We start from the raw sequence: 14,591 nt of genomic DNA, 5'->3' as shown, positions 1-14,591 counted from the left end.
TGGCTAAAGCTACAAGCTGTCCGTGCCTCTTCCTCCTCCTCCTCACTTCAACCACGAAGTCCTGCAAATCCCCTGCAGATGTGTCTAAAACCTGTTTTATTCACCTGTTTTATCATTTTGTGCCACGTTTCCATCATTTCTTCCCTGCAACAGCCTCTCGGCCTCCAGCCTCACCATCCCTACTGTGCATTCTCCCCACCTCTAAACCTTCCCATGACTTCTCATCACACTCAGGATGGAGCCCAAACTTCTCAACATGGCAAGAAGGCCCCTTCCTACCTTTCCACATCATCTCTCACTTCAATTCTCTGTGGTCCTCTTTGAAAAACCATATGCCCTCTCTCATCCCCCACCTTAACAACTGGTATTCCCTTTGGGAAGAAGCTTAAGGAAGCGAGTTGCTTACCTTTGCCTTCACAGGGCATTAGAGGGGTGGGGGTGGGGGGGAGGAATTTGCTTTTTTTTTTTTAAGTTTATTTTGACAGAGACAACATGAGTCGGGAAGGGGCAGAGAGAGAGGGAAAGAGAGAGAGAATCCCAAGCAGGCTCTGAACTGTCAGCACAGAGCCTGATGCAGGGCTCAATCTCAGGAACTGTGAGATCATGACCTGAGCCAAAATCAAGAGTCAGATGCTTAACTGACTGAGCCACCCAGGCGCCCTGAGATATTTTACCTTTTTTTTTTTTTTTTTTTTTTTTACTGTTTATTTATTTTTGAGAGAGTGAGGGAGACAGAGCACAAGTGGGGGACGGGCAGGGAGAGAGACACACAAACAGAATCTGAAGCAGGCTCCAGGCTCTGAGCTGTCAGCACAGAGCCCTATGCGGGGCTCGGACTCACGAACCACAAGATCATGACCCGAGCAGGAGTTGGGAGATTTAACGGACTGAGCCACCCAGGTGCCCCGAGATATTTTACTTTAAATTATTCTTACCCTTTCCTTCTTTGTAGAATACTCTGGAGTTTCTTCATCCTGATATCTTTTTTTATTTATTGCTGGGATTTCTTACATTCCATTTCCTATGCTGCGTATTTAAAGGTGGCTAAAATAACAAAACAGCCAACGATACATTCTGTTTTATTTCCCTTTCTCTTGCTCCTTCCTTCTCCTGTTTCTGTTTGCTGCTAGCTGGCTATTCACCACTCTCATCAGCCTGCTGTCTCCTTGTTATTCATTTTCCTCCGCCAGCTTCCCAGGTTGTCCTCAATGCCACATTCCCATGGTTGAACTGGGAAAATACGAATTACTTGATTTATTGTATAACCATCCCTGCTGCATACTGCTTTGCTAACTTTGTTAGTTCTCTGGTCCAGACACACCCAATGCTCCCTGCTTATAAGGGAAACCAATTACAGAGTGCTGATGCCACTAATTACAACCCCATATGTCCCATGGCCTCTGCTCACCATGCCCCCCTCTCTGGCCAGCCCACATTCTACCCTACCTCCACCCCTTGTCCACTTCTGTCTTCTTTTCTGAAACTGCCAACACCTCAAAGCATTTACGCATAGTAAGTGGACACAGAGAAGTGCTTCCAAACAAATTTGAGACCTATTTCTCCTAACCTATATTTGAACATAATGGAATCTGCTCAGAGCTTCCATTTGCCCTCAAGGAGTTTTACAAAGTGCATTTGTATTTGCTGTTTATTTTAGAGGTGTTTGCTTTTTTATCAATCTGTTCCTCCTATCTTCCCCAACTCATGAAAATAACCTCCTTCCCCTTTCCTCACTTCCTCCCACCCCACCTGCAATCCTAGACTCATTGGTATACATCCGAAGCTCTTTCAAGGGTGGGGATTAAGAACAGCTCAAAGACTAATCCTTGACCTTCAACAGACACCAGAACCTTTCACTATCTTAACTGACCCTGTAGAATTGTTCCCCAAATTCTGGCTAGTTTAAAGCAATTTTAGCTACTTTTTTTTTTTTTTTTTTACATTTTTGCATAGTAAGAGTATTTAAAAATAAATTAATACTTACTATCATCATCCTTCCAGGAAGAAAAGGCATTTTAACACAGGTAAAGGGGCACATAATCACTTGAAATCTCTTAGCAATTCTTAAAATGAAGTCAGTGTAGCTTCAGAAATATGACACCCTGTCCTTATCTTTCTTTGTTAAGACTACCACTAGGGAAGGAGTTCTGGCTGAACCATCTAGGCAGCTAAACAATTTTATTATTCATTCATTCATTCATTTCATTCATTCTTTCGGTCACAAACATCTGCTATGTGGTGTGAAGTCGAGTTTCTGAGCTCATAATTCATTCAGCAAATGTTTCTGAATACCTACTATGCTACATTCTAGAAATGGGGACAAAAAGTTATCTTTATTCTCAAAGCATTCATAGTCCAACTAGAAAAAAACAAAAAACAAAAAAAATAGAGAGGGTCTCAACTTAGGGTCCATGCATTGTGTCTATACTTCATAGGTCTTTGGAACACTTTAATTTGGTATGTGTGTGCAAATTTGACATTTGTGTGATTGGTTTATGTCTAGCCCTGCATTAGACTGTTAGCTCCTTGAGGACTAGGACCAGATCCATTTTTGCTCACTACTGTCTGTCTAGCACTTACTGGACACCGTTGAGCGAACAAACTAATAAATGTTAGTGTCATGAATCTGACATTATCTTTAGGATCAAGTCCAAATTTTTTACCAGGGCACCTTAATGCTTCCACAACCTACTTTTTCATCAAAGCCCACAAGTCCCTTCTCATTTTATCATCTGGCCTATCTGGGTAGTTCTCCATTTCCTAAACAAGCCTTAGGATAAGTTTGGCTCACAATGCTTTCCTCCTGTGGAACATGTCCCATCTCAGATCCTACCACCCCCTCCCTTCATTGCTAATTGACTTCTTTCCCATCCTTCTTTAAAGCCTCAACTCAAATCCCATTTCCTCTTTGAGGCATGTGTTTGGGTTCCTGGAGAAGGAGACTCTGAGAAGAAGAGGGGGAGATTATTACGGGGTGCTGTTAAGATTAGCTCCTGTGGAATAGATGATAAGGAAGCAGACTGGGCAAAGGAGAGTTGGGCTGCAATGAAATTTCAACAAAGACCACAGTCAACCCAAGGAGCTCTGAAGATGAGGTGGCCTTTCATTGGAGTGAGAAATGGGGCTTTTAAATTCCTGCATCAGCCAGTCACTGGATGCAGACAACCTCTGGAAAGGGGTGTGTGTTTGGGCGAGAAGACCCAACAGCATTCTCAGCAGCTAAGGAAATAAATCCTTCTGTCTTTCACGGGGCGTGTGGGCACAGCACATAGCATTCACCACACTGATTTTCTCAAGTTTTAGCACTCATCAAAATCACCCAGAGGGCTTGTTAAAACACAGATGATTTGGCCCCAATCCTAGAGCAAAACCTAAATCAAAAGATCTACTAAATCAAAAGATGTAGAATTTGTATTCTAGAAGTTTCCAGGTGGTGCTGATGTCGCTGAGCTGCAGACCACAATTTGAGGACCACTATACAACACACTGTAACCACATAATGCCCAGAAATGTAATTTCTGACCATTCATATTGCTCTTACCACTTGCTGCCTTGTGCTATGTAAGTTGTGTGTGTCATATTTTTCTGAGTCTCATCCTCCTGAGAATGCAAAGCTTACAGGTCATGTTATGGTATATGTTTGTTACGGACTGAATATTTGTGTCCTCTCAGAATGCATACATCAAAGCCTTAACCCCCAATGTGATGATATTACCTCCTTTGGGAGGGGCAGGGCCCTCATGATGGGATTCGTGCCCTTACAAGAAGAGGAAGAGACACGTATGTCTATCGGTGTCTCTCTGTCTTTTTCTTCACAAGCACACCAAGGAAAGACAACGTGGACACACAGGCAGAAGACAGCTGTCGATAAGCCAGGGAGACAGCCTCACCAGACACTGAACCAGCCAGCTCCTTGATCTCAGACTCTTGAGACTCCAGACTTCAGGAAATAAGTATCTGTCGTGTAAGCCATCCAGTCTGTGGCATATTGTCATAGCAGCCCAATCCAAGTAAGACAATGTTCTTCCTGAAAGTACATGGAAAGCCACTAGTGAAGTTGGAGCAGAATGGGGACGTGATCACATTTATATTTCTAAAAGAAATGGCAATAGTGGGGACAGCTGACTTGAAATGAAGGGCAAATGGTTTGTCAGAGAGGATCCAGGGACACCAATTAGGAGATTGTACATAACAGTCCAAGAGAAAGATGCAGCTTGGACTACTGATGGTGGAGAAAAACAGACTGGAAGGTGTATGTCAGAGGCAATAGTGACAAGCCGTGCAGATGGACTAGATGCGGGAGATGAGAGAGATGGAGAGGTCAAGAATGACACTGCAATTTCTGGCTTATGCACCTGGATGTACCGAGGAGCATTTCCTGAACACTGTGAGGGAATCAGCTTATAAGACCAAAGGGTCTCAGCTACCTGATTTTTCCGCATTAATATTCCCAGTGTAAGGAGATGTACGTGATGTAGCATTTGTCTTCAGGAATGCTTCTTTGCATATTTGACCATCAAAAACAGGTTTAAAGTCTCATAAGAGAACATCTTGTTCTAAACTGGCTGTACCCAAAAAAAGTGACAAAGAACAGCGCATGGCATTATTGCCAGAAAGCATCAGCATCTGGCCAAATTTGTTCTCCCATCTCAGATACAAGCTCTGGGCAGTCTGATGACAGGAGAAACAGGAGAACAATAGGAAGGGTGACATGGAGCAGAATATGAACAGTGTAGACAATGGATTCAGTTCAAGCAAACCTCCCACCATGAAGCAGAGGTGCTTAGAATAATGATACATTTGGGAGACCAAGGGCATTTTAGTCTTTCAAAAGGAATGGCTTTTCCCCATTTAGATCAGTTTTCATTATTTTTTCCATTTAACACAGTTTGTATTACTATTGTTATTTTTATAGAATATATCTTTAAATGGTTTTAATATTCAATATTTTAATGTTTAATATCTTGTGGCATACATTTTAACATGACAAAGTGGTAGAAAATAAGTGTGTTTTTAGGGTTCATTTCAAAAACATAGGTAACGTTCTGCAGTACTTTTTAAATCTAGGCTTTTATCCCCCTTTCTGTTTCTTTTTTCCACTGAGATACAATTGAAGTATAACATTGTGTAAGTTCAAGGTGTACAACTGTGTTAATCTGAAATATGTTTGTAACATGTTATATATACTGCAGTAAGATGACCACCCTAGTGTTACCTAACACCTCCATCAAGTCACATGATTACCACTTCCTTTTTGTAGTGAGAACATTTAAGATCTAGTCTCTTAGCAACTTTGAAGTATGCAATACAGTATTGTTGACTATAACCACAATGCTGTGCATTAGATCCCCAAAACTTCTTTTAACCCTACACTTTAACCGGTAAGTTTTAGCTATGAACAAATATATAGCTTTCCTTTTTTTCTATTAAGATACCAGATAAAAATAAGAATTTAAATTTCAAAAAATCAGAAGACTTACAAGGCTACAAAGCAAGGGGGATTTTTTAGAACCTGTTGTTTAAAATAATTTAAGATACAAAAAGCATTCCGTAAACATTCATTACTGGGCAGGGATCAAATGGATTTGCTAACAATATTTTCCCTTTGAAAGGACTCTATTTCTTGGGGTGTCTGGGTGGCTCAGTCAGTTAGGCGTCTGACTTCGGCTTAGGTCATGATCTCAGGGTCTGTGAGTTCAAGCCCCACGTTGGGCCCTGTGTTGACAGCTCAGAGCCTGGAGCCTGCTTCAGATTCTGTGTCTCCCTCTCTCTCTGTCCCTCCCCTGCTGGCACTCAGTCTCTCTCTCTATCTGAAAAAAAATAAATAAATAAACATTAAAAAAATTTAAAAAAAAATAGGACTATTTCTTTACCAATACACCTATTGTGTACTTGGTATTTATTTACCCCTATGTTTGTGGTTAGATAGGCACGCGGTCCACCTCCCCAACAACCGCCACAAAACATGAAGGGTGATGACAAATGCTATTCATACTTTTTCTTTTAACTGAGAAGAGATTCGGTTGGAATTCTCCAACTGCAGTTTCAGCTTATTCATTTATAAATAGTGCCACTTTGAGGACGCATAAGGGAATAAGTAATAATTTATTTTCTACCACAAAGCCAACTTGGCTGAGTGTTGCAGACATTCTGGGACCTAACAGTTCCAAGTGCCAAGTTTATATTGCAAAATCCATAGGTCCCCACAAAGAAAGCACATGCCAACGGTAACCAACAGGCCACACACCATTGAAAAGTTGCTACCAGGTCGACCTTAGGTCCTCACTTCCCACACATGTCAAAACCTCAGCTTTTAGCCAACATTTCTGGAGCATACCAACATATCTGCTATTGTTTAAGGGCTCCCATACTATGGTAAACTTTCTGTTGTGTTTTTGTTTTGTTTTGTTTTGTTCAAAGATTTTATTAAGTAATCTCTACACCCAACAAACATGGGCTCAAACTTACAACCCTGAGATCAAGGGTTGCAGACTACCGACTGAGCCAGCCAGGCACCCCACTGTTGGTGTTTTTTTAAAGCTACTATAAAGCGAAAGCTACTCCCTAGGTTTACGTGGGTGGTTTCATCTTTGTTTTACTTCACCCAGAAAACCCCATCACGGACTTCCAGAGTGGAACGTTCCTCAAACCATATGAAATGAGAGGTCTACAACAGATCTATGTGAAGGGAGGTGTGTACAGTTTTTTCCATCTTACCCTCTTCCCAACTGGTTTCCTGTCATCTGGTTTCCTCTCTTCTGGTTTCCAGAAGAGTCAAGAAATAGAGCCTAAAGCAGAAGCAGCATCCATCAATGTTTCAGCAACAGGGCCATCCAGATGGACACCCCAGTGACTTCCGGGAGCAACTGTCCTAATGTAAAGCCTCCAGGCAAAATTTTCATGACAACCCTCCTCTCCTTTCCCCTACAGAATAGCTCCAGTAATTGAAACCCTCATTATACAGAGAATGCAACTGCACCTTCTAAGGGGTAAAAGGCTCAGGGGGTGAGAATGGGGACTTGGGAATGTATCTAATCCCAGGCCACATTTCAGTCCTAGTCTTCCTGGGAAAGGACTCGTAAAAAGTGTATTTTTTACAATCTCCCCAAGGTACTTCTATCACAATAATCCAGGTGAGGCAGGGACCAGCTCTGAGGACATCAGATAGAGGAGGGTGACGGGTGAGAGGAGGCTGGAGAGATTAGATAACATGTAAGATTCCTGACCTTCAGACTGTGATTTTTTTACTTTTTCAGGGGCACGTGAAGTCAGATGCATCCCCCACCAAGCCATACTTAGGAAAAGTCAGAATTATTAACTCAGCGAGGGGTTCCAGATCACCAAACCACAAAGAGAAAAATAACATGGTAATTAGAAGCAGTTAAGAGGTCACTGTGGGGTATGGGCAGGGGTGGAGAGTGGAAGCAATTTACTCGTGAAAACTGATTTCATTAACAGTGAGTCACTTTTTGCAGACCAGAGTCATTTGCAACCAAGATTGGACCGATTAGCATGCCCTAGAGTTGTATTTCAGCAACAACCAGGAATGCTCTAGTGCTGAGGCCAGATGAAGACCTCAGTTTGATTTCATTCATCTCCCCTGACAACTATTCCTGAATCCTATAGATGAATTTGCCTGATGCTGAGCTACCTTGGTTGTTTTCAGATTCATTTTAATATTAAAAAAAAACATCGAAAAGCTGCAGATTCACGGCACATGGGATTATAAATTGGTTCAGCCTTTTTGAAAAGCTGTCAATCTATATCCATCACAACTTAAAATAACCATGTGCTTGGATACAGGATTTAGACTCCCAGGAATTTATCCTACAGAAATATCTGCACAAATTGGCAAAGATATATGTAACTACAAATAGGTTTATTGAAACATTTTTAAATAAAAAACTGAAAATAACCTAAATATTCATCAGTAGTGAAATGTTTAAATATATTAATTTAATTAATTCAGCTATTTGAAAAAGGGCTAGACCTATATAGTACTTTCCTGAGATGTACAAAATATATTAAATGAGTAACACTTATAGAATGATTCCACTTTTTATTTTATTTAAAACATTTTTAAAGTGTATTCATTTATTTTGAGAGAGAGAGAGAGAAAGAGAGAAAGCACAAGTGGGGTAGGGGCAGAGAGAGGGAGAGAGAGAGATTTCCAAGCAGACTCCTTGCTGTCAGTGCATAGCCTGACATGAGGCTCGAACTCACAAACCATGAGATCATAACCTGAGCCGAAACCAAGAGTCAGACGCTTAACCAACTGAGCCACCCAGGTGGCTGATTCCATTTTTTTAAATTATTATTATTATTTTTTTTTTATGAGAGAGAGCGTGAGCAGGCGAGGGGCAGAGAGAGGGGGGCAGAGGATCCCAAGCAGGCTCTGCACTGATAACAGTGAGCCCGATGTGGGGCCTGAACTCACAAACCATGAGATCATAACCTGAGCCAAAGTTGGACTCTCAACCAACTGAGCCACTCAGGTGCTCCAATACGATTCCATTTTTTAATAAGAACCAAATATGTTATATACACTGTGCCTGATTTCTGAGTGTGTGTGTTCAATATACATCAATATATACATGTATGTCTCTAAATGCAAAGAAAAAAGGCCTGGAAAGATACAGTAACTGTCAGTAATAGTTACCTGCTGGCACAGGTTTGGAAGAAGACTGGAACCCACAGGACAAAGGGTTTCTAAGGATACTTCGAGTATTTTTTAGAGTTTCTAGTTTTACCCTACGCATTTTGCTGTTCTTATATTTAAAAATAATAGTAAAGAGTTTTCTAATGAAACTTGATGGATAGCTATTAACAACATAGTTGTTAATAAAGGCATAGGAATTCAGAAAATAATCAGAGCAAAAAGAGATGATTCCAAAGCCTCTCCTCCCTTCTACCGACCACATTCATCATCTCCAACTCCTCATTAAAAAGCTAGATTGGGGTGTCCAGCTGGCTCACTCAGTAGAGCATGCAACTCTTGATCTGGGGGTTTTAAGTCTGAGCCCCACGTTGTGTGTAGAGATTACTTAAACTAAATAAAATGTTAAACAAAAATTAAGATAAAAAGCTAGAGACTGTAATGGACAAACACTTTAGAACAATTTTTTCCTGTGGAAAAGAAGTTTGCGTCCCCCTTTTTTTATCCCCTCTCCCTAGCCTTCCCAAATCTAGAGTACCCCTAACTAAAAGGTTCTCCCACTCAAGAGATGATTTGTACAAAAATAGTAAAACCACAAACGATCTGGCCACTAGAGGGGGAACATTACATATAAAACCATCCTAAGTTGCCACTTCACATAAAAAAAAAAAAAAAAAAAGTTCCCACAGATGGAGGTCCAAGGGCCAGCTCCAAAAGAGGTTGTTAAAGCTAACAGCCCACAAGCAATAATCCATGTGATTCAGCCTTTGGCTTGCCTAATATGTCCCGAAGCAAAAGGTTTTGTTAATAAATAAAAAAGTACACATGTGAATGTGGTTCACATATTAGCGAGGTTTTTTTCCTTTACCCACAGAACTGAGTATTTACAAATGCTCTGGAATGGAGGCAAACGTGGAGTTGGAAACTGCACTGAAAATTCGTCCAGTTTTTAGCCCAGCAGCACAGTTCAGAAAGAGTGAGAAACTTTAGCCTAGATTCTCAAGGACCAGGGGGATTTCATCTTATCAAGAAGTCCTCTCTGGCTTTTTCACAGTGCTATTTAACAAGCCTGGTGCAGGACACTTTTCTCAGCGGTCTTTATCAGCTGTATTCTTTTCATGGATTTGAGCTTGGTACAAATGAGCTGATAATGCACCTTGTGATCATTATTTCCAGTGGATCAGTGTTTCCCATATACCCAAGCCTTCTCCCAACCCCCACCAAAATGCATAATCGATTTTATAAAAAGAAGTGATGCATTTGGGCGTTGGGGGGAGGGGAGGGGATGTGATGAAAACATGCCTTTTGAAAACATGTAGCCTTAACCTTTGGCATCTCATTACCATATGTAGAATAATTACTGCATCAATCTTCAAAGTTGGGATGGACGTAAAGCAGGTCAAAGGTTTAGATGCAGATAACACTATTCTATTTTAAACCTTCCTGACTCCAATTCCACCTTTTCTAAAAGTACTTTCACTTCATTTTCAAAATCAGAAAAACAAATACGTTTAGTAACTTGCCCAAAGTCACAATACTAGCAAGTGGTAGGACAAGAATTCAAAGCTAGACAGTCTGGCTCCAGAGTCCGTGTCCTTAACCACTAATCCATTTCAATTTCTTGCTCTTTGCCTTTTTCCACCTCGGGGCCACTTCCTGCCCCATTATTCTCCCCTCTTCACTCCACCTCTCCCCACGCCAAACTCATGATTGAACCATAGGTCTAATGGTACAGTGGAGAGAACAGAAGTCTCAAAAATGGTATGAGTTGCTGCTTCTGCCTGATTCGGCTGGGTCGCCTGAGTACCTTGGAAATACTGTGAGTCCTAGTTTCCTAAGTGCACATCGGAAATGCTAACCAAAAATAACTGGTTCCTCCCAAGATTGCCTGCAGATTAAATTAGATCAGAAAGCACCCAGCACAGTGCCCAACTAAGAGGTGCTGAAAATTGTTGGCTGGAAGGCACACCGGCAAAGAAAAGAAGCAGAATAATCACAATTTATGGCAAAGTGAAGACAAAATCCACCAGGAGAAAGAGTTGCCTCATGGAAGCAAAACTATGATCTTTCACACTAGCTTTAGAACACAACCACCATCTGAGGAGGCAGACGTGGGTGACATACAGGGTCCCACCATAAGGTCACCTTGGGTAGAGGCTGCAGCAGTTGGGGGGGGGGGGCAGGGAGCTGCATGTACCTACACTTGTGAGTCTCTTTTGGGGAGTTCTGTATCAAAGTGATTCCAAGTACAGCACTGTTCACACACAGAACAGTCTTTCGGAGGACCTGGTCCCTGTCACCTCTGCGTTTACTAGATCTCCCCAAATGAACAGGAGTGGTCCTTAACAGTTAATTTTACTTTCTCTTATGGTCACTTAACCTCAGTTCCTCTTGACTGTTTTCGAAAGAAATGGAGAAGAACTCGTCATTATTCCCAAAACGAATTCAGACACCAGCAGACCTTGCTTTTCTCCTAGATCCAGAGCTCCCCAATGTTTTGCTCTCAGGACCCTTTTACATGCCCACAAATTACTGAAGACTCCAAAGAGGAGCTTTTGTAATTGGGTTAAATCTAGAGACATTTAGCGTATTAAAATTTTTTTTTTAATTTTTTAATGTTTATTTTTGAAAGAAAGAAAGCACATGAGCAGAGGAGGGGCAGAGAAAGAGACAGAGACAGAGACTATGAAGCAGACTCCAGACTGTCGGTGCAAAGCCCGATGGGGGGCTTGAACCCACAAACCGTGAGATCATGACCTGAGCCTAAGTCAGATGCTCAACCGACTGAGCCACCCAGGTGCCCCAAGACTAGGATATTTTTAAAACATAAAAATATGCAAGCTTATATTTTATGTAGTCTCTGGAAAATCCCACCACACAGTCAATGAAATAATGAGAATAAAAAAGGCAAATAACATCTTAATAGTATTATGAGAATAGTTTCAACTCAACCCCATGCGAAGGAGTTAGATAGAGATCTCCAGGGGTCCACAGACCCCATTTGGAGAACTGCCCACTACACTAATCCCTAGGAGTGCTGTCTGCCAAACCATCAACTATTCTCCTTTGGACATCATATTGATTTTTATTTTTAATTTTTTATGTGCTTATTTATTTACTTTTGAGAGAGAGACAGAGAGTGTGAGTGGGGGAGGGGCAGAGAGAGAGAGGCAGGGAGAGAAAATCTCAAGCAGGCTCCAAGCTACCAGCATAGAGCCCTACACGGGGCTCGACCCCACCAACCCAGAGATCATGACCTGAGCTGAAATCAAGAGCCAGATGCTCAACCGACTGAGCCACCCATGCACCCCTGATTTTGAAATCTAGTAATTTATGAAGTCAGAATCTAGATCCTGGACCAAAAATTTCAAAGAAGGATTAAATGAGAAAGAAGAATTTCAATGATTAAGCAGAATTTCCTAAACAACTATTATCTGAAAAGCAAATTGTTTTCTCTAGCATCAAAGACACCACTGAAAATGTTAACAGGCTGATCAACATATTGCAGGCCAACTACCCTCCTTTTTCTGTTGTCCTCTTAATTTTTGTTAAGAACAATTATCTCTCTTGGGGCGCCTGGGTGGCTTGGTCGGTTAAGCGTCCGACTTCGGCTCAGGTCATGATCTCACGGTCCGTGAGTTCGAGCCCCGCGTCGGGCTCTGTGCTGACAGCTCAGAGCCTGGAGCCTATTTCGGATTCTGTGTCTCCCTCTCTCTCTGCCCCTCCCCTGTTCATGCTCTGTCTCTCTCTGTCTCAAAAATAAATAAACGTTAAAAAAAATTTTTTAAAGAATAATTATCTCTATGATATCCAAGAATACTTTCATTGGTATTAAACACAGCAGAGGTTCTTTGTGAGGGTAGATTCAAGAGGAAAAGCTTAATAATTATGTAATATATGTAGCGATAACCAGATCTCCTTTCATGAGAACTTTATGGGACCATGTAGTATCAGGATATTTTCAAATTCAAGCATTAACAGAGATTTGGGGATCAATCATGTGGGCTTATTTTTTTAATGTTTGAGACAGAGGTCAATTTCATGCTTTTATATTCAGCCTCTTAACTCTTTCTTACTTCTTGTCGATTAAACTCTCCGTTCTATAGCTGTCTCCCCTGGCTGACCAGAACCATCCAGTAGTACCTTCTTGGTCCTCCACCTTTAATAATCATATTGATAATAGGAACAAGAGCCTAGTAAACACTTAACCCAGTACTTTATTTTTGCTTTACTCCATTTCATTCCACAACCCTAACAGGTAGGTACCCTTATTATCCACATTTTACCTGAGAGGACACTACTTGCCTATAGGTACCACACAGTTAAGTATCTGGTTGGCTAATTCCAGACAATCTTATTCCAACGTTCTCTTCACGTGATGCTAAACTGCCTTTTAAAGACAGTCACTGAAGAGATTAAAGGGACAGCCTTCCATGTCACTTAAAAGTAAATAAGTAAAACCTTATTTGGAGTGTCTGGAGCGGAGAAAATTGTGGCCTTCGAAAAATCAGCCACAAAGAGCCTTTCCTCATCAGCACCAAACTAAATGCAGGTGAACCTTTATCAGCGCCACCTGACAAGGCACAGCTTATCTCTTTTCCTGATAGTTAGCTGGTTTCACTTTCCACCCATTTGTTGATTCAGAGCTCTTAACGTTACTCTGTTGAGGTGCCAAATTGACAGGTTGGAAGAGTTGCTCTGATCAGTCTCCCATTCCCTCAGCAAAGAAAACAGGAGTTTGTCAAACATGGCCCAGACCAGGAGGTGGGAGAGCAATCCTATCTGACCTTCAATTATTCTGAAAAGGAATCACTTTCTTGCCTGACAACTGTGACTAATTCCAAAGGCCCAACCAGGCTTCTCATAATGATGACTTTGAGGTGAATTACCATCTGGGGGCAGATTAGAATCTGAAGCTGAAACATTCCACCCCTTAGTGCTAATCCCCTGAACTTTCCAATCCTAAATAGGGCAAGTTTCAGAAAAGAGCATTTCTCACTTTATAGCCTACCTGAATATTATCTGTAATGATTTTGCTTAATCAAAAAATTAAACTCCTGCTCTAATGGTCTAAACAGAAGAGTCAGAGGAAGGAAGAAGTTCTGGCCAGCTGCCAAAGCTCCATCTGAGGCTCTAGGCTCAATAATTTCCATGGTGTTTTAAGCATTTGAAACAACAAAGGCCAGCTTTCACTAAGAGCACAACGGATTCCAGCAAATCTATAAATACAAGGCCTGCTCTAGGGTAGTTTGTATTATAGAGAATTAAGTTTCAATAAATGAAATGAAAACCAAAGTCAGGAAAGTGACGTTTCTGCTATTTTCGGGTAGGAATAAGTGCTAAAGCTAGTAGGAAAGGACTGTCAGGGGCGCTGCTGAGCCTGCCTGTGTCTGTTAAGTGGTTTCAGGTGGGATAAGCTGGGGATGAAGGGCGAGTCTCATAAGGCCTTTCTATGTAACATGTCCTTGGGCTCAAGCCACGGCCCTTTTTCACACTTTTCCAATTGGTATCTGATCAGTATTTTTCAGATAAAAATACATGAGATTCTGTGTTCCATGAAATGAATCAAATTTTCATAATCCAGGTTGAAAAGTGCCCCCCACCCCCCAAGCCAAATCTGGCTACAGAAACAATGTATTAGGTCTTCACAGTGTTTGTTTTTTCATCTGAATTGGTTGCCAACATACTCAAAAAAAGACTTCACATGAAAAGGCAGGTACCCAGTTACCCTCAGAAACTGGAAAAATTGAGCAACTCTGGACTCATTTCTTTTTTCTTTCTTTTTCTTGCTTATTTTGAGAGAGAGAGAGAGTCCCAAGCAGGCTATGGGCTGTCAGTGCAGAGCCCAACACAGGGCTCAATCTCATGAGAACTGCCAGATCATGACCTGAGCCAAGATCAAGAGTTGGATGCTTAACCGACTGGGCCACCCAGG

This window comes from Puma concolor, chromosome A2 (genome assembly GCF_028749965.1).
Source record: "Puma concolor isolate L17-30 chromosome A2, mPumCon1.1.hap2, whole genome shotgun sequence".
NCBI lineage: Eukaryota > Metazoa > Chordata > Mammalia > Carnivora > Felidae > Puma > Puma concolor.
This window is presented reverse-complemented; position numbering follows the sequence as displayed.